The sequence below is a fragment of the Ambystoma mexicanum genome, chromosome 6q (genome assembly GCF_040938575.1).
Source record: "Ambystoma mexicanum isolate Mex_15411 chromosome 6q, UKY_AmexF1_1, whole genome shotgun sequence".
In the NCBI taxonomy this organism is placed as follows: domain Eukaryota; kingdom Metazoa; phylum Chordata; class Amphibia; order Caudata; family Ambystomatidae; genus Ambystoma; species Ambystoma mexicanum.
The window spans coordinates 724,088,538-724,112,824 of NC_090937.1; positions in this window are offsets into that span (position 1 = coordinate 724,088,538).

The window sequence follows — 24,287 nt, forward strand, 5'->3', positions numbered from 1 at the left end:
GAGTAAAAGGCTTAAGTGGAGCTGTAAACACGCTACCTGTGCAATAAAAATGTTCTAACCAAGTCTGCCTTCAGTCACTCAATTTATAAGTAGTATGTGTGTCCTTCACGAAAGTCGCGATAAAAACAAGCATTGACAAATCCAACAATTTTGGCTTGTGTTTAGGTATTAGATAGGCATTTGCTAGACACTGATATTATATGCCCGGGTAATCGCACAATTTTGCAGGCGTTACCATTAATGGCGAGTTAGTACAATTACAGTAGTCCCTTTCTCTTGCTTACACAAAAGCCAAAAATGCATGCATTGCCAATGTTTGATTTCTTTATCTCTTGAAACTGCAGTTACCTTTGATTATAGTATTTACTTGATCTATTACAGATGTGTGTGTGTGTGTGGTGAGTGTATATCATTTGATGTTGGTCTACAATAGTGGTACACCTATCGGCCAAATTAATGTTGTATTAGAAACACAACAGTGGAAAGGTTTTGGTTGGCATGCAGTTTTTATGTGTTGCACTCTATTGTTTATCGGGCTGTTGTCTTGTTCTTGTGTGTGAGTGCGTGCTGATACCCTTGTCTATTATGTATGCCTTAGCGTACAGTGATACAGATGTATTTTGACTATTTTTATAGAATATTGCCACTTTGTATTTGGTGCAGCAGGTGGCTAATGGCTGTCAGGATTGAGGAAAGTACACTTACTGTTCTTATTGCTTACAGATGTATGTGCTAACCTCAAATAATTTGCAGTGTAAGAAAATAGTTCCCCTGTCTTGAGTAGGTGTAGTTACGCTTTGCAGACGTAGGTTCAAATTCCATCCTTGTCGCCAGAATAATACTTTAAAAGTCACTCAGTTGCACAACGTTGAGACACCAGGCAGTGGTGATTTTTGGGAAGGCTTTATTCTTATCGGTATCAGTCTTATCAAAAGCCTTTAAGAATACATTTGTAACAAGGGACACCCGCTGGCCTCCTCACTCATTCAGCTCAGCCCGCAATTGACACCACATAGAACACTCGCCCAAAGTACTCACAAACTGTTCTAACATACTCAGGGGTGACAAGCACACATCGTTTATGAATATTCCATCTCCCATTCAGTGTAGCCAGCAGGACAAGCAACAAGACATAACACATCTATCTCCTTTCCACACACACATCAACAAAACCCATCACTCACCGAGAGCTGACACAACAACACTTTGGCCCTCATTCCGAGGTTGGTGCTAGTCATGGTGCTATTAGCGCCATGACTAGCACCAATACCGGTACCGCCACCGACTTGGTGGTATGGGGACTTACCGGTCTATTGCGACCTTTGCGGGACCGGAAAGTCCCCATTTGAAAAGCCATTCCCCATTCCCATAGGGCTCAATGGGAAGGCGTCAATAACGGTACCGCAAATTGCGGTACCATTATTGACCCCTGTATCCCTTTGCGGGTCAAGTCCATAACGCCTGGTAAAACCAAGCGTTAAGGGAGGGACCCGCAAAGCGACCTCGGAATAGGGCGCAAAGGGATTACCGGCACCGGTGTGATTACCGGTGCCCGGTATCCCTTTGCGCCCAGGTCGTAATGACCATGTTTATCTCCTTGTGCTTCTGTGAGGAATTCGATCATCTGCACAGTGGGTGTGCACTCGCCTGGGTTTTTTTGAAATTTTAAATGAAATTGAATGATGGTAGATCAACCTCTGGAAAATGTGTAGGGCTAATACGCACACATTTTCCTATGCTCACCACACGACATATGCATTTCAATACTCCTCCGTGGTCAGGAAAAGTGAATTGCACATAGGAGTCATGCCATCTGTTTGGCTGAATCTAATTTTCTACTGCCCTCCTACCACAGTTCACTAATTGTTCAGGTAGTTAGGGGGCATGCAGCTTTATTACTTGCCACAGCCCATGGGTCGTGTAGCCCTCTTAGGGAGGTAGGAGAGATTGTTGAAGTATTTTATCTGCATATAATACTGCAAGAGAAATTGTCAGGGTCTTTTATCAGCTAAGACTCCTATGTGCAATTCACTTTTCCTGCCCACGGAGGAGTATTGCACAGTGAATCTGACCCAATAGATGATAACATAGCCCTGTACAACTCTTTTGCCCTGATCATGGCATCCTATGACATGTGGTAAGAAGCCGGTCAGGGTCTTAACATACATCTGCACTGGTTTTGCACAACGTTACACTGTATTGCCATGTAACAATTTAATTTGCTTCTATTGGACTACTTGTGTATTTCTATTATTAATCCTTTCTGTTATTGTTTGAATTTTACTATTTTGATTATGTGTTTCAACTGTCCATCATGGTCAGAAAATGGATGTTCTTGAGACAATTCAACGTGAACAATAAAATCACTTTTGATTTTAGGTTACTGTCTGGGCAAATAGTACTTACTTGTTCCCACTAATGTTCACCAACACCTAACCCAATACTGCTCAGTTACCACTGTACAGCACTCACTGACTTTTTAGTGCTTTGAACCGTAACAGGCACCTGCTTTTCTGTGCCCTAAACTATAGGTTCTGGCAGAGTGCACACACACGTGGATAGATTTGGGTCTATAGACGAGAAGACCCAGCAGCAAATTAGGATAGTCTAAATTCTATGGTCTGTCTTATTCCTTTATGTATAAACTTACGCAACTTCACAGAGGTACACCTGGATGTTGATGCAAGTGAATCGTGGTCACGTGACCACTGCCCCACCCATCTGCTACTCACTGCTAATATTTTTGAACTTTTTCTTTCCCTTGCCCCTTTTTTTCCCCTCGTAATATTTTGATCCCCATGTGTCTTTCACTTGGGCATCCGAAACGAAGGGCAGATGAAGAAATTAGCCTGTTTCATTCAGTTAGGATCTGGAAACTGCCATACGCCCTGCTTGACACACCCAAGGTAAGCCAGCAACATGTGCATCAACACCTTACTGACCACTTCAGACGGACACCTCATCCATACACCCAAACACACAGTCAACATCCCACTCTCACACACCTCCAACCAACAGAACCTGATCCACATCCTACTTGTTTATCACCCGCACTCCACCTCCAAAGCTAACATGCAATCCCATGATCTGGAGTCTGTCATGACATCAAAAACATGGCCTTTGAAATACACCTCAGACATGTCTGTGGAAAATGCACCTTACTGAAGCCATCTCTTGCAACCAGAACTACATCCCCATCTTCATGCTCAGCATTGCTTGCTTACTCGGAGACAACATTCACCCTACTATTGTCTCCTGCACATTTTGACAAAGGGACGCCTTCTTTTGCACAGCACACACCTTGTTTTACAAGGGAGGACAACACTTGTACTAGCTATGTGGCCTCGTTGCCACACCTAAAGCGCACTAACGTCCCTCAAATTCTCACGAGAGCCCTGATGGGCATCGTTGAGAATTGGTCTCCTCATACTTTTAAATTAGTCTGTGATATTTCAATGTTTCATGCATTTTCAATAGTATTTGCCAAGTCGAGTTTCTTCCAGTCCAAAATCATTCTTTGATTTTCCTATTGAAAGCATGCATTAGAATTTGGTCACGTAAAACTTGGTCTGGGGCTATTTTATAAAATTTGGCTGACACAGTAGACATCTCAAGTCTGCTACATATTCAACAAAGGTTTCTTGCCCTCTTTGCTTTCTAGCGTAAAATGTAACTCTTGACCACTTTGCTTTCTAGAGTAAAGTATAACTGTCATGCAATTCTTTAACATTGCCAATTTCTTGATTGGGGAAAATGCTTCTCCATCTTGGGCTTCCGAATAAGTCTCAAATACTACGGGAACTTTGGTGATCCTTGTACCGACCAAAACTTGGGAGGTTGGTTTACAGACAACACTACACACAGGGTATGAACTCATAGCAGCAACATGAAAATAAAACTTTTACATGCTCTCATAAGTAGTAAAGGGGCAGACTTCTGTTAAACACTGCAACACCAACACTCCCCGTAGTCATGAAGCATGCAGTAAATGAATAGCTCAACATGCCAGGGACACACAGTTTGCTCCAACGACTTACAGTTTTCTGGATCCACTGAAAAACCTTATATAAACATTAACAGCTTAACTTCCACTGGTTTCCAGGCAGGGCTGAATGACCTGCATTAAACAATGACACTGTGGCAGGAAACAGAAGATCGTTCTGCTCCTCAATGGGGAGTGGCCTTGCCACTGTCACCAATTACCTCGGCTGTATGTTAGCCGTCCCCATTGATCGAAAGTGGACGGTAGCGTTTGGGAGCGGTGCTACTCAACTTAAAAAAAAAAAAGTTTAACTGAACCGATACTTTTATTTGAAAACGAAACCGTTTCTGGATGGAGTGGTTTAGTTTTAAAATAAAAGGGAAGGAGGAAGTTGAAACTTGCACTGAAAATTCCCTTAAACAGCAGGTGTCTGTTTGGGGGTTTGGATTGCAGTGGCAGGTACGATGTGTGGCGATGGGGTTTGTGCAGTGCCGGGACAGGCCAGCAGGGAACATAGTTCCACTACTTCTTTGCGTACACTTCAACATCTGGCCATCCCTCTCACACACATAATGCAAAGGCCTTGATAATTTGACCGAGTAGGGCGCAGCACATTGCAGACATTTACCTCTTTGACAGGAGCATGCACACCTCGGTGCAGTCATTCTTACTGATGCCTGCATGCCACTGCTGTGCCTCGGAGTTCACAGCAGGTGAATACTCACAACACAGAGCCCAGACAGACACGTGTCGATGCATCCAGCCTTCGGTGCCACGGCAATGTAGCCACGCATGATGGTCCCCCACAATGATGACTACACCAAGGTAGAGGTATGACTAAACTTTCATTTGTCATCCAAGTAAAGTGTTCCGTTGCGGTGACGTCCCCATAAAAAGTGCCAGTTGATGCAACCCAAATGTTATGCATCAAACTCTCACAACCCACATATTCTAGCCATGCATGCAGGATTCATCCATGGTTGATAATGCGACATAAATATATATATATTCAGTGAAAAAATGTTGTTAAAGGGACGTTATGGTTAAGTTGCGCTACTAAAAACATGTGAAATTCAGTGAAAAAACTTTGTTAAAGGGACATTATGGTTACAAGTAAAACCGAAACCCCCCTGAAATTCGCCAATTATGGTAAGCTAAGCAACCATAACTCGCGCCACCACTGTTAACTGCCAAGAATAACACCCATGACATCAAAGATGACATCACAAATATCATTGATGACATCACTGATATTGATTCAATGTCACTGTCCCACGTGCACCTGTACCCCTTCTCCATGTCCCAGTCAAACATCCCCAAAAAATCCCCATCACCAAAAATGTTATGATGGGACCTCAATTCCTTCCACCCCTACCATACAGCATGTAGAAAACCCTAATTCCCCTGTATATGTCTCCATTTCCGCTTCCCCCTCTCTTTCATAATTTCTGTACAATAATAAAGTAGTATGTATACTGTTCCTATATTTCTCTGTGTTTTTGTTTTTTAAAAAAAGGCTGTTAGGGCGTCCGCGGACGGCGCGCTTGTCTGCAATGTCTGCAATTAACTAAAATGGGGGTGTCCAAAGGTCACCATGGGCCTCATTAGGACCCTGGCGGTAGCCGTGCCCTTTTTAAGAGCACGGCTGCCGCCGGTAATGAAATTTTACCGGGTCCATGGAATGGGCAATTACCGGGTCATGCCGACCTTTGCGTACCAGGTAATTGCCCATTCCATGGACCTGCTAAAAATTAATCCCCAATCCCATTTGAGCCCAATGGGGCTCAATGGGAATGGGGATAATGCTAACAACGGGCACGTTAATAACTAACGGCCCTATTGTTAGCATGCTGGTCCCCATGCGGGACCTGCAGAGGACGTCTGGTGTGACCAGACGTCCAGAGCGGGTCCCGCGAGGGAACCTCGTAATAGGGTGGAATGGGTTTAACGGGGCCGGCAGCTTTACCAGCGCCGTTCAATCCATTCCACCTGGGTCGTAATGAGGCCCCATGTCTGTTCGCACTGGCCGCAATCAAAATGGAGGTGTCCGTCGGACACATAATCTGTCCGCCTGTCCGTAATTGATCAAAATCGAGTTTCCTAAAACCACCCCCCCTGTTCGTACTATCCACAATCAAAAGGAGGTGTTAGTAGAACACATAACCCGTCCGCATGTCTGCAAAGTTGTGACACACCTTTAATTAGATCGGGGACCCGAACCCTGTCAGGCAGATACTTGTGCACATGCACATCCCTCCCTCGGGGTCCTACGAACATCGCGCCTGTCCGTCGCACGAGTGTAGCACTTTTAATTAGTTCGAGGACCCAATCCCTGTACGTAGAACACTTGTGCGCATGCGTACAAGCAACCCTGCGTATTCGGCGTCCTACGGACAGCCATCCCATTCGCGAACGTGTCAGCGACGTAATCATGTGTCCGCACCCACGCTAAGCACGGGTCTTTGTCAGCAGACACAGTTTGGGCCCCCAGACACTAGAAAAGGGCTTTTATGAGCCATCCAAGGTATTTTACTGTGAAACTTCACCCTTGCACATGCCCCAGACCATGTCCTTAGTAATCTGGATATTTTATTTAACCTTTTGAGCCCCCTATAAAAGGCCACACCCCAGAGCTGCTTCTCATTCTGTTTTTGGAGTTCCAGGACAGACAATGCTCCAAATTGCTGGATTGGATTGCTCTTGCTTGCTCTTTCCTGTCTGCAGACTGCTCACATCCTGGTGGTTCCTGACACCATTGAAGATGGTAATCATGGCTGCTGCTGCTACTGCCGCTCCTTCTGGTGCTAGATCTGCCTCAGCACCACTCCCAACCCCTCCACCACCACCTCCCCTAGGGCCTGGAGAGGGGAACAGGCGTGGAGATGCAGAGAGTAAAGAAGAGGATGACGAGGTTGAGGTAGTGGAAGTTCCTACTATTCACAGCCACCGTGGATCTTGGGTGTGGGGGCTGTTTACCATCGTTGGAGGGGTACCCAAAGCTTGTGCACACAAGGTATGCTGCCCTGAGTGCCAAATGGTGCTCAGTCGTGGCAAACCGGGTTTGTACAGCTACGGGACTACTTCCATGCGGCGACACCCAAGATCATTCCACACGGGGGCAATTCGGAGGGTCGTCCCCTGCGATAAAAATAGTAGGTTGAGTTCCTCTACAGCAAGCTCCGTTTCTGCTTCTGCCACCACAAGCAACACTTCTGTGCTGCACGGCATCCCTGAACCAGCCTCGCAGGCCATACGCACTGCAGAAGACCTTTACCTTTCGAGGGTCACTGTATTGTGTATGTACTGCGACACGGTACTCTGCGGTGGGGAGACACTTCGAAGTGCTTTCGAGGCTACGGTCTGGGAGCATCACAACGTCTGCCACCTACCTGATTAAGGCCCACCCAACATCTTCCTCTCTCCACCTGCCCTTACTTATCCCCGTGGTTGGTGCCCTTTCCTTACCCTCCCTTCCCTTCCTTTCCTTGTGTGTCTTGTTAAAAAAACCACAAAACAACCAAAACAACCAAAACAAAATAAAGGCTCTTTTCACAGCCGCCTTTCACAGTTTAAAAATAGAAGTGCCAATGAAATGCTGAAGGGCCCTGTGCATTTTTAGAAGCCTGTGGAGAGTCCGCGGACATGTACATTTTTGGGGTACTGAGCTATCAAAACCATTGCACTCTTCTCCGGGAAGAAGTGTTGGCTCCGAAAAGAGCCTATTTGTGGTGTTTTTTTGTGTTTCGAAATCTTCAAGTGGTCAACACCTACTGGAAAAAGGATTGCTATAATTCCAAAAAGGGTCGCAATGCATTCTGTATATTTTGCAGAAAAATCTAATTTGCAGCATGAGTAAGATGGACTCCATCTCTGCGAAAAATGTGTGTGCTACAAAACATAATATTTTCATTGAGAAATGAGGACATACCAACATCTCTCAAATAAGCGCAAACAGTCTTGTTGACATTGCGCCTCGCTTTCTCCATTTGTGGACCAAGTGAAGAAGAACGCAGCCACATTTGTCTCTGTGCAATACGAGAAAAAATTACTCCGGAGTTTGGAAACATGTCACTTTCCCAAGTCCTTCTTTCATTGTAAATCGCAAGGAGATTCCAGAGAGATGTCTTAAATTGTTCCCTCCACAATGAATAATAATAATGTCTGGATGACAGTGTGTCATCAAAGTGGCACAAAGAGAAACTTAATCTAACCACTTCATTCTGCGCACTCCATGCCAGTGTGCAATCACATGAGAAAACCAAGATCTGCAACCACTCCACAGTGATCTGCATGCACCTCCAACCAATTTATCCACGAGTCACCCAAAATCCAGACAATCTGCCTGCTGAAAGACACAGCCATAGCCATCTGCTCTCCTCTCAGGAAACAGACTTTCTGCCAAAGTCTCTCCTTACACATCACACCCAGTACACCTTATTGACAAATCTCTGGGCCTGCACAGTTCCATGTGCATGCCTCTCAGTCTCAAAATCCCTGTATGTAACACATGCGATCCACGGACAGCCACGGTATCCGCAGGCAGATCGTGAAATCTGAGAGTGGGAAATGAAAGTTTAAATACGCCAACTGGTATCTAATTACAACAATAGTACCACCAGTTCCAAACCAAAAACCATACACCTATTCAATTCCTCCTACTGAAATGAACCACCGAAAAATATAGTACCATAAAACCAAAAACCATAAACCTATTCAATTCCTCCTACTGAGATCCACCACCAAAAAATATTGTACCATAACGTAGAAAGTTTTTTTTTTAATCCTGCATGGATTTTTTTTCCCACAGACGCAATGATTTTACGAATAAACACAGGAACTCGGCAAATTGCACAGTACACTGGTTTGAAGGATAGTGCTTGTAAAGTGCTAACTATGAGGGTCGACAAAGTACAGAAATGTCTGCTATGCAATGCAATAACTCATTACAAACTACCTTAACTAACATGTGATCTTTTCTTTTATCACAGAGAATGAAAGAACAAGGTGTGCTCCAATTTCCCATACCATGTAAAAACTGCATACAACCTCAACAAAGCAAACAGTAAGTATACAACGATTGGAGTCACAAACACGGCAACATAACACACCCATGAAAGCAAACACCTCACCACAACCGAAAATGTTTGCTTGAATGGGTGTTTTATGCTGTGATGGTTGTGACCAGTGCCTACAGTCTTGGGTGCATGGTGTGGACAAAACACTGCATACAGCCTCAACAAAGCAAACAGCAAGTATACAATGATTGGAGTCACAACCACGCAACATAACACACCCATGCAAGTGAACACCTGACCACTAACTACAACCCAAAATGCCTAGAGTCTTAGGTACCAACATTCTGAACACAGTCCAACAAACCAACTACCACACACCATGTCCACTGTCCTATAAATACTATTGCATTACTGGCAACCAGTACACAAACTTTTGAAAACATAGCCCCTATGCAGCTCACATACCACAGTCAAAATGTTTGCTTGCATGGTTTTGTTGTGCTGCGGTGGTTGTGGCCAGGATCCAGAGTCTTGGGTGCATGGCTGAAGGCCTAACGGCCATGCACCCAAGAGATGAGCAACTTAACCATAACTACACGGTAGTGTATATATATATATATATATATATATATATATATTACATGGCCACGGTAGGGGCCATGTAGTTATGGTTAAGTTGGTGTTTCCATAGGAAGAGCACTTTTTGGGTGGCTTATAACTTCCCTTCCCCTGGATGAATCCCCACCAAACTTTGCAAAGAAAGTATATCACCCACTCTGACTTTCTCTGCACAGTTTGGTGAGGATTCGTCCAGGGGGGGTAAAGTTATAGGGGGGGTCCCAAAACTTTTTTATTTCCCATAGACTGAATGGGAAAACATTTTTGCTCGCGCCTACAGCCCAAACCGCTGGACGGATTTTCACCAAATTTGGACCAGGAGCAGCGGCTTGATCCCGAAAGCGTGCTTTTGCAAATTTGGTGGAAATCCGTCCAGTAGTCTTTTTTTAAATGACCAAAAAGTAGGTCAGAAAAATTAGTGATATCTGTGTTCGCTTTGCGGACACACTTCCCTGTTCGCTCCGCGGACAGTGTCCTGATTGGCCGAGCGGCTTACGTCATGTCCGCGGACATGCAGCGTGTTCGCTGATTGGATGGTGTGAAGCGTGAAGCGCGTCAGATTTTCGGTAGCACCCGCCATCTTGGATTTGCGGACGTCTGCAGACAGCGCAGTGAAAGTTTGTTCAAAATGTGTATTTAGTAGAGTGTGTTGTTGTGTAGGAGTGTTTGGGGAGGATGGGAGGGTTTGAGATAGGTTAAATGTTGTGCTTTTTTATGTGGTAGACGTTCCTTTTGTGTTTGATTTGTCTGCGGACATCACGGGTGTTCTGAAATGTTCTAAATAAACTGAATGGGTGGTGTTCTGAGGACTCAATATGTGTCCGTTTTGTTCGCAAGTAAGCTGAAACTGTTCCAAGAGCACTCGCGGTGTCCTGAAATGTTAGCAAACAAAACCCAAAATGGGGGTGTTCTGAGGACGCTGTCCGTATTGTTCGTTGTCAATCGCGGTGTCCTGAAATGTTCGTAGGAGGTGTCCTGAAGACGCTGTTCGTATTCTTCTCTGGCAAGTTGATTGTGTTCTAAGAACACTTGCGGTGTCCTGAAATGTTTGCAAATAAACAAAATGGGGGTGTTCTGACGACGCTGTCCGTATTGTTCGTTGTCAAGTTGAAAGTGTTCTAAGAACTCTTGCGGTGTCCTGAAATGTTCGCAAAAAAACAAAATGGGGGTGTTCTGAAGACGCTGTCCGTATTGTTCGTTGTCAAGTTGAAAGTGTTCTAAGAACTCTCGTGGTGTCCTGAATTGTTCGTAGGGGGTGTCCTGAAGACGCTGTCCGTATTGTTCTCTGGCAGGCTGAATGTGTTCTAAGAACACTCGCGGTGTCCTGAAATGTTCCCAAATAAACAAAATGGGGGGTGTGTTCTAAGAACTCACGCGGTGTCCTGAAATGTTCGTAGGGGGTGTCCTGAAGACGCTGTCCGTATTGTTCTCTGGCAAGTTGAAAGTGTTCTAAGAACTCGGGGTGTGTTCTAAGAACTCACGCAGTGTCCTGAAATGTTCGTAGGGGGTGTCCTGAAGACGCTGTCCATATTGTTCTGTGGCAAGCTGAATGTGTTCTAAGAATTCTCGCGGTGTCCTGAAATGTTCGCAAATAAACAAAATGGGGGGTGTGTTCTAAGAACTCACGCGGTGTCCTGAAATGTTCGTAGGGGGTGTCCTGAAGACGCTGTCCGTATTGTTCTGTGGCAAGCTGAATGTGTTCTAAGAACACTTGCGATGTCCTGAAATGTTCGCAAAAACAAAATGGGGGTGTTATGAGGACGCTGTCCGTATTCTTCGTTGTCAAGTTGAAAGTGTTTTAAGAACTCTCGCGGTGTCCTGAAATGTTCGCAAATAAACAAAATGGGGGTGTTCTGAGGACGCTGTCTGTATTGTTCATTGTCAAGTTGAAAGTGTTCTAAGAACTCTCGCGGTGTTCTGAAATGTTCGTAGGGGGTTTCCTGAAGACTCTGTCCGTATTGTTCGATGGCAAGTTGAATGTGTTCTAAGAACTCTCGCGGTGTCCTGAAATGTTCGTAGGGTGTGTCCTGAAGACGCTGTCCGTATTGTTCGCTGGTAAATTGAAAGTGTTCTAAGAACACTGGTAATATCCACGGACATTAAAAGTTTCCATAGGCCATAGTTGTAATGTCTGACTTTATGGGTGTGATATGCTGCGGTGGTTGTGGCCAGGGCATAGAGTGTTGGGTGCATGACCATTTGGTCATACACCCAACACACTATGCCCTGGCCACAACCACTGCAGCATATCACAGTTATAGTTGCTTATAACTTTGGGTCAAAAACAAATTTATAAGGAACAAAGTTATAAGATATTATGGGTGCGATATGCTGCAATGATTGTGGCTATGGCATAGAGTGTATAATATACTTACTGTTTGGTTTAGTAACTGGAGTACATGTATTTCTTGTTACTTTCTGTGATAAAAGAAAATAGCATGTTAGTATTAGTATTTTGTAATGACTTATTACATTGTATAATCCAATTTTTTTTTTTTTTTGGACCCTCAAATTTAGTAGATTACAAACCAGAGTACTGTGCAATTTGCTCAGTTTCTGTGTTCGTTGCTAAAATCATTGGGTCTGTGGGAGAAAAAAAAATCCATGTTGCATTAAAAAAAAAAACTTTTTCTGTTATGCTACAGTTTATTTGTTTGTTTGTTTTCAGTGTTGACTTGTTGCTTCTGGCTAATGGTTTATACATTGGGTTGTTGCATTTTTTGGAGCAGTAACATATTATTTATTTGTTTGGATATTATAAAATTTTGGAGCAGTTAGATACCACTAGGCGTATTCCAACTGTCTATTTATTGATATATTTTAGTGGTATTGATTTATTTGTTTGGATATTATTAAATTTTGGGACAGTTAGATACCAATTGGCGTATTCTAACTGTCTATTTTTTTATATATTTTAGTGGTATTGATTTATCTGTTTGGATATTATTAAATTTTGGGACAGTTAGATACCAATTGGCGTATTCTAACTGTCTATTTTTTGCTCTAATTTAGTGGTATTCATTTATCTGATAAGGTGTTGTAGAATCTTTGGGCAGTTATATAGCTTTTGGAATATTCTAACAGTTTATATTATTTTACTACAAGTTTAGTTAAGGTTTAAGAACAATTTATTTATCAAATTTTGGTTTTAAGAACATTAAATAAGCCTTTGTAAGATTTGCTGGTTATCTCTGCTTTAGAGTAATGGTACTATCATTACATTCAAACCATCCACATTTCTTTTTTATATATGCAGTGTAGTGACCTGCATTGGTTGTGGCTCCTGCATGGTAGATTATACCTGTTGTTGTGAAGGTTTTCTTGCCAAGTGATATTTGACCATGTGTGAATCCAGTCAGCTTGCAGTTGTTTTTGGTACCATCTGCATTGTAACGTAGAAACATTAGTATTACGTATTTACTATGTGTTTGTATTACTAATGTGGAGGGATTATCTGAATTGCAGGTAGAACATGATCTACCATGGTTTGCATTTTGTACAAGTTGCTGAAATGGAATGGATTCACAATTAGGTATTGATATATATATACGAAGCGTTCATTGGGGATTTCTTCTTGTGTCACATTGTTGCAGAGAGTGCATGTATGTTTCCACATGTATGAAATCTGGATGATTTCATTTATAGGTATGTTTTTGTTTTCCAGTACTGGTAGTAAGTACATTTGAGAAATTCTTGTGGATCTTCCTGTGAGTTTATAGTGAATTTCACCATTCCAGCACAGTAGTCCAATTGTTGTCTTATTCCATTAACACTATATGTGTTATCAGGATTGTTTGCTGCATTTCTGTGAAGTACTAACATTTGCATACACAATGGGTCTGTACTGTGTAAGTAAATGTTGTCAACAATTGGTGGTAATTGAAATAGAATATTCATTGCTACATTTGCGTAGCAACTTACACCAACTATATTTGAGAGTTTAAATGGACCAGGTAGTTCTGTATCTGACTGCTTTTATTGGAGTTTGTCTTCCTTTTTTGAAGAAGTACATGGTTTACATTCCCTAATTGATTCTTTTTTGCTTGTGGTACTTGAGGAAGTATTACTTTCTTGTACTCTCTTTGGAGGATTTGCAGTGACATCCTGTTGCATTTCTGTTTGATTTATTTTTCTTTTATAACGTTTTACTTTTTGTGGAACAGAATATGTGTTTAGATGGTGGGTGTATAGTGAGCGAAGTCTATTGTATTCCAAAATGCAAGGAATATCAGCGTTTATTTTACTTGCATCAAAGTTGATTAGAAATAGACAGTCAAGTGTACGTAAGCGTGCTACGTAGCTCATGCCTTCTTTAAAGACTGTGTTACCAATATCTATCATTGCTTCGTCTAGGGTAAGACCTTGTAATTTATGAATCGTGACTGCGTATGCAAGAGTTAGAGAAAATTGTTCTCTGCGTACATACATGTCTTTGAAGAGAAGGAATCGAGCTGTTGAGCGTCCTATCCTTTTTACTTCTGAAAGTTTGTCAAAGAGTATATTGACAAACTGAATTTTGTTGTCACGTGGGTATGTTTGAAAGCCAACAACTGTACCCATTGCTCCATTAACTAGTCCTTGGTCCACGTCAAGGTTACGTTTAAGCATTACTCTGCAATTTAAGGATAATTTTAATATCTTTTCTAAGTCTGCTGTGTTTGAGATTGATTTTTCTAAACTATTTAGTCTTGTTGTGGCTTGGTCACACATAGGTAGTGTCATACCATGTACATCTAGTTTGTCTGTGGTGCTAATTTCCATTATTGGTTGCATTTCTTTACTTAACATTATTTCATTGAATTTGAAACAGCTTGCAAGAGTTGGCATTAAGGCCATACAATTGACATTTTTGTGGGCTAATTGTTCCATAACATCTGTAGCACATGCATTATCGCCATAAAGTGCATTAATTTGCCGGGTTTTCAATATTGCTTCTGCTTCTTTAGAAAGTATAGCAACTCTGATACTTTTTAAGATGTTGGCATAAGTGAGATCTGCAGATTGCCGCATGTTTTCTGTTAATTCTCTGTATTGGAAATGTTGCCAAAGGTTGACATTTCCAATGCTGCCAACAGTTTTACGGCAGAGTTTGTGTCCTAATGTTTTAAAAATAGGCTCACCTTTTACTGGTGTCAATTGAAGACGATCTCCAAAAACAATAATGTGTTTTCCTGCAAAGAGCTCTTCATAGTTTGTTTTGAGTACTTCTTGTAATCTTAGATGAATCAAAGCCAACATTAGGTTGGAGACCATGCTCACTTCATCTATTAGTAGCATTTTCATTTGTTTCAATACTCTGCGTAGTTCCATTGCAGCTTCTGCAGAAAGTTTGGAATAGTCTAATTTGTTCTGGTGTTCTACTGGCAATAGTAGTAATCGGTGTAAAGTGACACCACCTATGTTGTAGGCAGCTAAACCTGTGGGGGCAGTGACAACAGCTGACAGTTTGTTGTTTGTCAATTGTTGAAGGAATTTACTGATGAGTTTGATTAGGAATGTTTTGCCAGAACCAGCTTCACCACTGATGTACAGTAGTATAGGTTTATAATTATGGCAGGAACATTCTTTCAGGCCGAGTCATGGAATTAATGTGCGCTGAAAATTCCCACGCAAGCGTGCGAAACCGTGCGAATCGCAGTGCAAGTGCGAAAATTGCAGCAAAACCCACGCACATCGATTCATGGAAGTCCGTGCGCGAGTAAAATGTGGGATGTGCGCTGAAAATCTGCGTGGCGCACGCCGGCGCACAGGTCATCTAACGGCGTGCGCTACGGCCACAGCGAAAGCGCACATAGCGCGGCGCACATAACAAAACTAGGCGTAACACGGGCCGTGACACGCGGAATGGGGAACAACGCCTACAAATGTGGGCGTCACGGGGGAAGTAAAGGAGGCAAGTGCGCGGAACGCCCACATGCTCGCCTACAACACGTATTCATGGTATCGAATAGGGCAAACCAGCGCACCGGCGAAGACGCGCACAGGCCTAGACACGTACGCCACACAAAGGCAGGTGGTAGCGTCCCTGCGCATGAAAAAAATGTGCGCCAAAATGTGCGCTAACAAAAAAGCACGTATATACAGCTCTGATGATTGTCCCATACTGTGGCCCACTAGGACAAATGACGTGCAAAGGGGTATGCGACAAACACGAACACCCGCTGTGTCCAAAATAGCATGTGCGTGTATTTCGGGGGTGCGCGGGAAGTTTCACACGCGATTGGCCTTGGGCGAGCGGGGTGCGTGTAAATCTGGGGTTGCGTGAAGTTTCACACGCGATAGGCCCTGTGCGAGTGGGGTATGTGTATTTCGGGGGTGCGCGGGAAGTTTCACACGCGACAGGCCCTGTGCGAGTGGGGTACGTGTATATCTGGGGTGCAGGGGAGTCCTACACGTGAATTGGCAGTGTGGGTCCTCCCAGGTGTTCCCTCTACACCCTCCACGGCCCCTGCAGGCAGCCCACACCACAGGAGACTACCCTGCACCCCTGGTCATGTCCCGCAGGCAGCCCATCCACCATGGGCATGCCCCCCAGCCAAGCCACATGTCACCTTGCACTACTGATCACCAACGCATGACCCCCTCCAGCCCCACCCCCCAGCAGTGCAGTGCACCTGCCAACAGGCCCCCACTCATGTCCCACTCATGTCCCCTTGCACCCCCACCCCCCAGCACTGAGGGGCACCTGCCAGCAGGCCCCCACTCATGTCCCCTTGCACCCCAACCCCCCAGCAGTGCAGGGCACCTGCCAACAGGCCCCGACTCATGTCCCCTTGCACCCCCAACCCCCAGCACTGAGGGGCACCTCACAGCAGGCCCCCACTCATGTCCCTTTGCACTCCCACCCCCCAGCAGGGCACCTGTCAACAGGCCCCACTCATGTCCCACTCATGTCCCCTTGCACCCCCACCCTCCAGCACTGAGGGGCACCTGCCAGCAGGCCCCCACTCATGTCCCCTTGCACCCCCACCCCCCAGCACTGAGGGGCACCTGCCAGCAGGCCTCGACTCAAGTACCATTGCACCCCCAGCCCCCAGCACTGAGGGGCACCTGCCAACAGGCCCCCACTCATGTCCCCTTGCACCCCCACCCCCCAGCAGTGCAGCGCAACTGCCAGCAGGCCCCCACTCATGTCTCACTCATGTCCCCTTGCACCCCCACCCCCCAGCACTGAGGGGCACCTGCCAGCAGGCCCCCACTCATGTCCCCTTGCACCCCCACCCCCCAGCACTGAGGGGCACCTGCCAACAGGCCCCCACTCATGTCCCCTTGCACCCCCACCCCCCAGCAGTGCAGGGCACCTGCCAGCAGGCCCCCATTCATGTCCCCTTGCACCCCCACCCCCAGCAGTGCAGGGCACCTGCCAACAGGCCCCCACTCATGTCCCCTTGCACCCCCACCCCCCAGCAGTGCAGGGCACCTGCCAACAGGCCCCCACTCATGTCCCACTCATGTCCACTTGCAACCCCAACCCCCAGCACTGAGGAGCACCTGCCAGCAGGCCCCCACTCATGTCCCCTTGCACCCCCACCCCCCAGCACTGAGGGGCACCTGCCAGAAGGCCCCGACTCATGTCCCCTTGCACCCCCACCCCCAAGCACTGAGGGGCACCTGCCAGCAGGCCCCCACTCATGTCCCCTTGCACCCCCACTCCCCAGCAGTGCAGGGCACCTGCCAGCAGGCCCCCACTCATGTCCCATTGCACCCCCAGCACTGAGGGGCACCTGCCAACAGGCTCCCACTCATGTCCCCTTGCACCCCCACCCCCCTGCAGTGCAGGGCACCTGCCAGCAGGCCCCCACTCATGTCCCACTCATGTCCCCTTGCACCCCCAGCCCCCAGCACTGAAGGGCACCTGCCAGCAGGCCCCCACTCATGTCTCCTTGCACCCCCACCCCCCAGCAGTGCAGGGCACCTGCCAGCAGGCCCCCACTCATGTCCCATTGCACCCCCAGCACTGAGGGGCACCTGCCAACAGGCCCCCACTCATGTCCCCTTGTACCCCCACCCCCCAGCAGTGCAGGGCACCTGCCAGCAGGCCCCCACTCATGTCCCCTTGCACCCCCACCCCCCAGCACTGAAGGGCGCCTGCCAGCAGGCCCCCACTCATGTCCCCTTGCACCCCCACCCCACAGCACTGAGGGGCACCTGCCAACAGGCCCCCAATCATGTCCCCTTGCACCCCCACCCCCCAGCAGTGCAGGGCACCTGCCAGCAGGCCCCCACTCATGTCCCACTCATGTCCCCTTGTATCTCCACCCCCCAGCAGTGCGGGGCACCTGCCAGCAGGTCTCCACTCATGTCCCACTCATTTCCCCTTGCACCCCCACCCCCCAGCAGTGCAGGGCACCTGCCAGCAGGCCCCCACTCATGTCCCCATGTACCCCCACCCCCCAGCAGTGCAGGGCACCTGCCAGCAGGCCCCCACTCATGTCCCATTGCACACCCACCCCCCAGCAGTGCGGGGCACCTGCCAGCAGGCCCCACTCATGTCCCCTTGCACACCCACCCCCAGCAGTGCGGGACACCTGCCAGCAGGCCCCCACTCATGTCCCCTTGCACCCCCAACCCCCAGCACTGAGGGGCACCTGCCAACAGGCCCCCACTCATGTCGCCTTGCACCCCCACCTGCCAGCAGGCCCCCACTCATGTCCCCTTGCACCCCCACCCCCCAGCAGTGCAGGGCACCTGCCAGCAGGCCCCCACTCATGTCCCATTGCACACCCACCCCCCAGCAGTGCGGGGTACCTGCCAGCAGTCCCCCACTCATGTCCCCTTGCACACCCACCTCCCAGCAGTGCAAGGCACCTGCCAGCAGGCCCCGACACATGTCCCCCATCCAACACGTCACCACAATCTAGATCCCTGGCTCTTATGGCCAGCCTCCACATGCCAAAGACCCACCCAAGTATTGCATCCACCCACATAGAAATGCCAATTACATGATACAACTCCAATGGCAAGTATGTAAATGAACACATGTCCGTCACACACACACAATGGGTGCAAGTGAATGTCAAAACCCATATCATGACATGCATGAAACCAATGAGATAATACCACAAATGGAAGTATAAAAAATATATATTAAAGATAACATGAACGCAAATCAAATTAAACACACAACAATGGGAATAACAAAAGAAATGGTCCATGTCCGATAAATAATGAAAATCCAGAAAACATAAGCAAAAGAAATCCAAAAAGAAATGTTGTCCAAAGTCATAGTTCAAAAAATCAAATCCAAGGGAAAATAAAAAGTATAAACCATTGCTCCATGGATGAATCCAATGTAGAACTATGTACAATTGAAGAATCCAGGGTCCATGAGCCCAACTTAAGAAATGAAACCTACCAAAAACTACTACCTAATAAAAAAACTATATACAAAAATGTGGTGCATTGTCCAAGCGATCCAAAATAAAGAAAAAACTAAAGGAAACCTAATACTAACTAACTAACTATTTACAAGGGCAGCGGGCAAGTCCAACGGCTCACTTGTTGATGTCCCGGGCCAGGGCATCATCGAATTCCTGCTCGATGTCCCGGAGGCGGTCCTCTTCCATGGCCCCGAGGGTTCGCAGGGACGATGACATCTGGATCTCCAGGTCCCTTCGAATGGCCTCGTGGCACTCGGCCCGCCTCAGGGCCCTACGCATGGAGTTCTCCACCCTGACCATCGTGAGCCGTGCCTGTTCCGCCCGCTGCCGCTCTGCATCTATCGCATGGCCCAACCGCTGCCACACAGAAGACACTTCCCGTCCAGGGTCCTCCTGCCCTATGGCCGATGCCTGCCCCTCCGATGATGAAGGCCCGAGCCATCATGGCTCCCACCTTGTTGCTGCTGCTGCTGTGCCGCTGCCTGTGCCATGGCTCCTGCTGCCTGCACATCCTCCTCCAGCTGGGGTGCAGTTGTTGAGGTGGCCACCCCTGCTGGACGTCCGACTCCCGTCTGTGGCAGGGATGTGTCCTCCACCAGCCTGGCCGCAGGGTCAGAGGCAGCTCCACCGGGCACCCAGGTGACACATGGGTGGAAAGTTGGCACGGAGGACGACTGGCGCATAGGGGGTTCAGTTGAGGAGGGGGTCGGAACAAGGTCCAGAAAACGGAGGAATCTGGCCCTGGTGAGCTGTCCCAGTGTGTCAATGCGGTCAACAAGCCATGCGAGAAGATGTGCAGTCTCCTCATGAAAAGACTGCAGGTCAGCTCGCATGGCACTTTGAAGCAACGCCACCCCACCCTTGACAGGCTCAACCCGGTGCCGGATAGCCACATCCGCAGGGAGAGGAAGGCCAGTTGGTGTAAGCCGATCCCCTCCCTGAGAACGGGTCTGGACGTAGGTATCCCTGCTGGTGCAAGATGATGCAGTCACAGGATCGGGGACAGGATTACACACAGGCACCTCCGCGGCATCCTGTACTGCCTCCTGTCCCTGCCCCTGCACTGCACCACTAGCACCAGTGGAATCCCCACCTCCAGACCCCGTCTATGTCCCTTGCACGGACTCTTCCTCCACCAAACCCCCCACCAACCTGGATGACTCCGTGCCATCTTCCTCCGTCGGGACCTGTGGGGTCTCAGCTGCCCCTTCAGCTGCCGAGGAGTCCAACTCCAACCTCCGCCTCTTGGACCTCCCCTCGGCAGCTGCGACCTGGGACACGGCACCGGACTCCTCACTCACCGACGAGATGACAACCTGGGAGGGGAGCCGGGCCTTGTGTCTCCAGCTGGCGGTGCGATCCCTGCCGCTGTGCTCCACAGCACCCTCTCCGCCCTCTTCATCAGTCGACGCTGCAGACAGGGAGAGATAGGACACAGGCATCAGGGCACTGTACAATGGACTCATACACACATGACAGTTGCACCCGAGTGTCATTGTCAAACTTCAGACATGGCATCACAATCCCCAACACACATGTCATTTCAAATCACACACATGAGCTATTCCACAGCCATATCGCAACAGCCAGCACCATCCATACACATACAACAGCATGAGCAGGCAAAGTTGAGCCAGACATCACATGAGACACAGGGAGTGCACTAGACATGCACACACGCCACCACACTTACATGCATGTGTACACCTCAACCAAGTGTCGCAGTGATGATATCGGCATCCATGTCACATCTGGCAATCGGTCTTCTACATATCAGTCTCACATGCATCCATGTTGCATGACAGTTGCACACTTGTCAGATACACATACATGCACATGTACACAGTGCAGATACATGCAGCTGGAACCAACATCCATGTGTGACACCACAACCTTGACAACTGACCTACACAGTCATTCAAACATGTGTGCTCACACATCTGCATTTGGCCTGCATGCTTACCCACAAATACACCATCCATGTGTCTCACACATGAAAGGACTCGCATGTGTCAGCCTCACGGCCCTGTACATATCACATGGCCCTACAAAACCACATGTGCAACCTGCACACTACTGGCACACCACCACACGCACAGCTTCCAATCAGTATGCATGTACACTTACCGCTCGACTCCAGACGGGTCTGCCTCTCAAGGACCTGGACATGGAGTGCTGGGCATAAGCGTTCCAGGACCCTCATTTGGTCTTCCGACAGGTGGCCCCGGCGCCCCTTAGCATCCGCTGCCTTCAAGAGGCGCCGGGCTTTGTTGAGTGTCCTGGACCTGAAGTCCTCCCAGCACTTCTTGACATGATGGAATTCGCGGACTGCCACCCCCTCCGCGTTGATGTCAGTCACGATGTCCGTCCAGATCCTGGTCCGTCCTTCCTTGTCGGCGCGCGACCTTCCGAAGAGGGCATCATACTGCCCTAGGACTTGCTCCACCAGGACACCAACTTCGGTGGCAGTGAAGCTGGTGGCCCTCTGCCTCTCTGGCTGGGGGTTGCCAGTGGTCTCAGATGGTGGTGTGCCCGAAATGGCAACTCCAGAGGCAGGTGTGGGTGGTCAACTGGGTCCTGGGGCTGGGCTGTGGAGCGATGGAATCCCAGTCGGGAGTCTTCGGTTCCAGCAGGGGTGGTCACAGCAACAGCACCCCTGGCTGACGTGCAGGCAGCAAATGGCAGGGCACGTGGGCAGCAGGCAATCAGACAGCAGCAGATGGCAGGTGGGAGCGTGCTCAGGGCTCTGGGGGGCAGTAATTCGACCTTCTGGGCAGGAGCGTGGTCTTCCGTGTGTGAACGCGTGGCCAGCTTGATACAGAGTGATTTGGCACGTGAAAATCTTGCACGTCAGCGTGTAATTCGAGGAAAGGCCCTTAGCGCATAAGCGAGTCAGCGCACGTACGTGATTTCATTGGACCAAAGGCCCTTAGCGTGTAAGCGCATCTGTGACGTGACGCGCACGGGTGTTTCCCTCATAGCACGTGATGACAGAGCACACATGGAAAAGCTGCATGTCCGAGTGTCAGCGCGTGTAATTGGAGGAAAGGGCGCATACATGCGTAAGTGACGTGTACGTGTGGGCCAGTTTAAAAGGTACGTGTAGGACGCCATTTCCTTGTACGTGCTTTTTGTGGAGAGCGAGTGGGTGGATTCTGTACTTCTTGTCGGTTCACACGCAATTACTTCACAGCGTTTCAAGTTCGTACTCCCTGTTACCTCCGACAGCTTTCATTTTTCTACTTTTTTTGGACCTGTTTCCTCAAACAGTGTTCACTTCTCCTTTTGTCCTGTCTCCTCAGACAGCGTACAATTCTTCTTTTGGCGGGGGTGTTGCCAACGCGCACACGTGCATATATTTCACATTCTTTTTCCAGGCAGACGGTGAGTTCCACACATACTTAGCAACGGTGCTTGCCCCGTGTGTCGCGTACCCCTTCAGAGGTCATTGTAGGCTACGTGTATTACGCGTACGCTTATTTCTGTGTTTCTGGGTGTCACAGCGTAGTGCGGGTTCATTTTTCCACGCACGTGGTCTACGAGGGGTTGCGTGCACGTTTATTTTTGTTTTTGGGCTGCCTGTGCGTTGCGTGACCCGTCATCTTCCCCCAGGGGTCACAGACAGCATTGTTAGAGCACTAGGGTATGAATTCCATCTAGTACCCTACCCCTTTGACCCCCCAATTGCCCAGGAAAATAGTTTACTGCTCCTCCCATACGCACAACAACATCAGTGCCATGGTTGGGAGGCGACCAAGCGGTAAGGGAGGCAAAGGTGGCCGACCTTCAAAAGGTGGACGTGGTGGGCGCGGTAGGGGACGTGGCCAGGATTTGCAGGGTGCCCGTAGACCCCCATGTGTGGAGGACCAATCGGGGACACCCATGCCCCCCCCATGGTTGAGGGAAACGTGGCTGAGACCATCCCAGCTCAGCCCCTGTTGGACCAGCCCATTGTGGCACCTGACCTGGCACAGGATGACTCCCTGGCTGACTTCCAGGTCAGCAAGTCTAGGCCACGTGCCAGCTCCATCTGCCCCAGCTCTGACTCTCCCAGCCAGGACAGTGTCGGTCCTGGTCCATCATACTGATGTTCCCCCTGCCAACATCACACTTCAGACAATGCCTGCACCAAGTCCTATGGTCAATGTGCATTCGCACACTCCAACAACCCAGTCCACCGGTGATTCTGCCCCTACTGACCAGAGCGGCGTTAGCCACTCTGGCTCCGCTCCACCTTCTAAAAAGAGGAAGAAGGGTGCTCTGGCACGACAGGCTGAGACCCCAGGCACGGCTACACACTCCGGCACGTCAAGGAAGCCTTGCTTTAATGACGTGGAGCTTAATGCACTTGTGAGCTATGTGTCGCAACATAGCCACGAAATGGTGGTGACTGCAGGGTCCGAGACCACACCTGGTCAACGTAAGGCACACTGGCAGACCATCGCCAACGACATAAGTGCCCTTGGATTTGTGAGGCGCTCAGCTGATGATTGCTACAAGCGGTGGAATGACCTGAAACGCAAAACAAAAGGACAAGCTGGCCTCAAGTCATGCCGCTACTCTGGTGACTGGCGGTGGGTCTCCACAAGAGGACAACGAACTCACTGACCATGAGTCTGTTGCTGGGACCTTCGTCACAGAGGAACATATCCGAGGTGTGGGAGAACTACCCGATTATGAAACATTGTCCGGTGAGTGCCCATGCATGTGTGTGTAATGCATGTGTATGTTGTTTGGGTGACGGGTTCTGATTGAGTGGCAGGTGAGGGTGTGTGTGACTGAGTAGTATGGGTCACCCATGTGCTTCATCCAAAACATTCTGCGGCCTTGAATTTGGGTGTGACACTATCCCTTCTGCCCACAGTAGTAATTTAGCGCAACATTACGGCAGTTGCCCTTGAGGTAGCATCATGCAACAACATTGTTTGTATTTTTCAGTGTTCTTTCAGGCTGATTGTTTCAATTCTCCCACTTTTGCAACACATTACTCAGCCCTATTGTGACATATGTGACATGCTTCTGTCAGTGAAGAACCCCACATAGGCCCACATGTGTCACCTTGGTAGTTGAAAGATTTGACCATTCAGGCTGAATGAGTATTGTCCTGATCACATGATGTTTTTGGGCCTGTTTGAATGTGGAACATGCTAGTTGTTTCCTGTCATGTTGAAGTGCACAACCATTGATGTGTACATGGCCCTGCAATCACTGTATTTTTGTACACTGGATGTGTTGCAGTGTGTGGCACATGGGGTAGCTATTCACACTATGTGGCATTTTTCATCTCTTCAT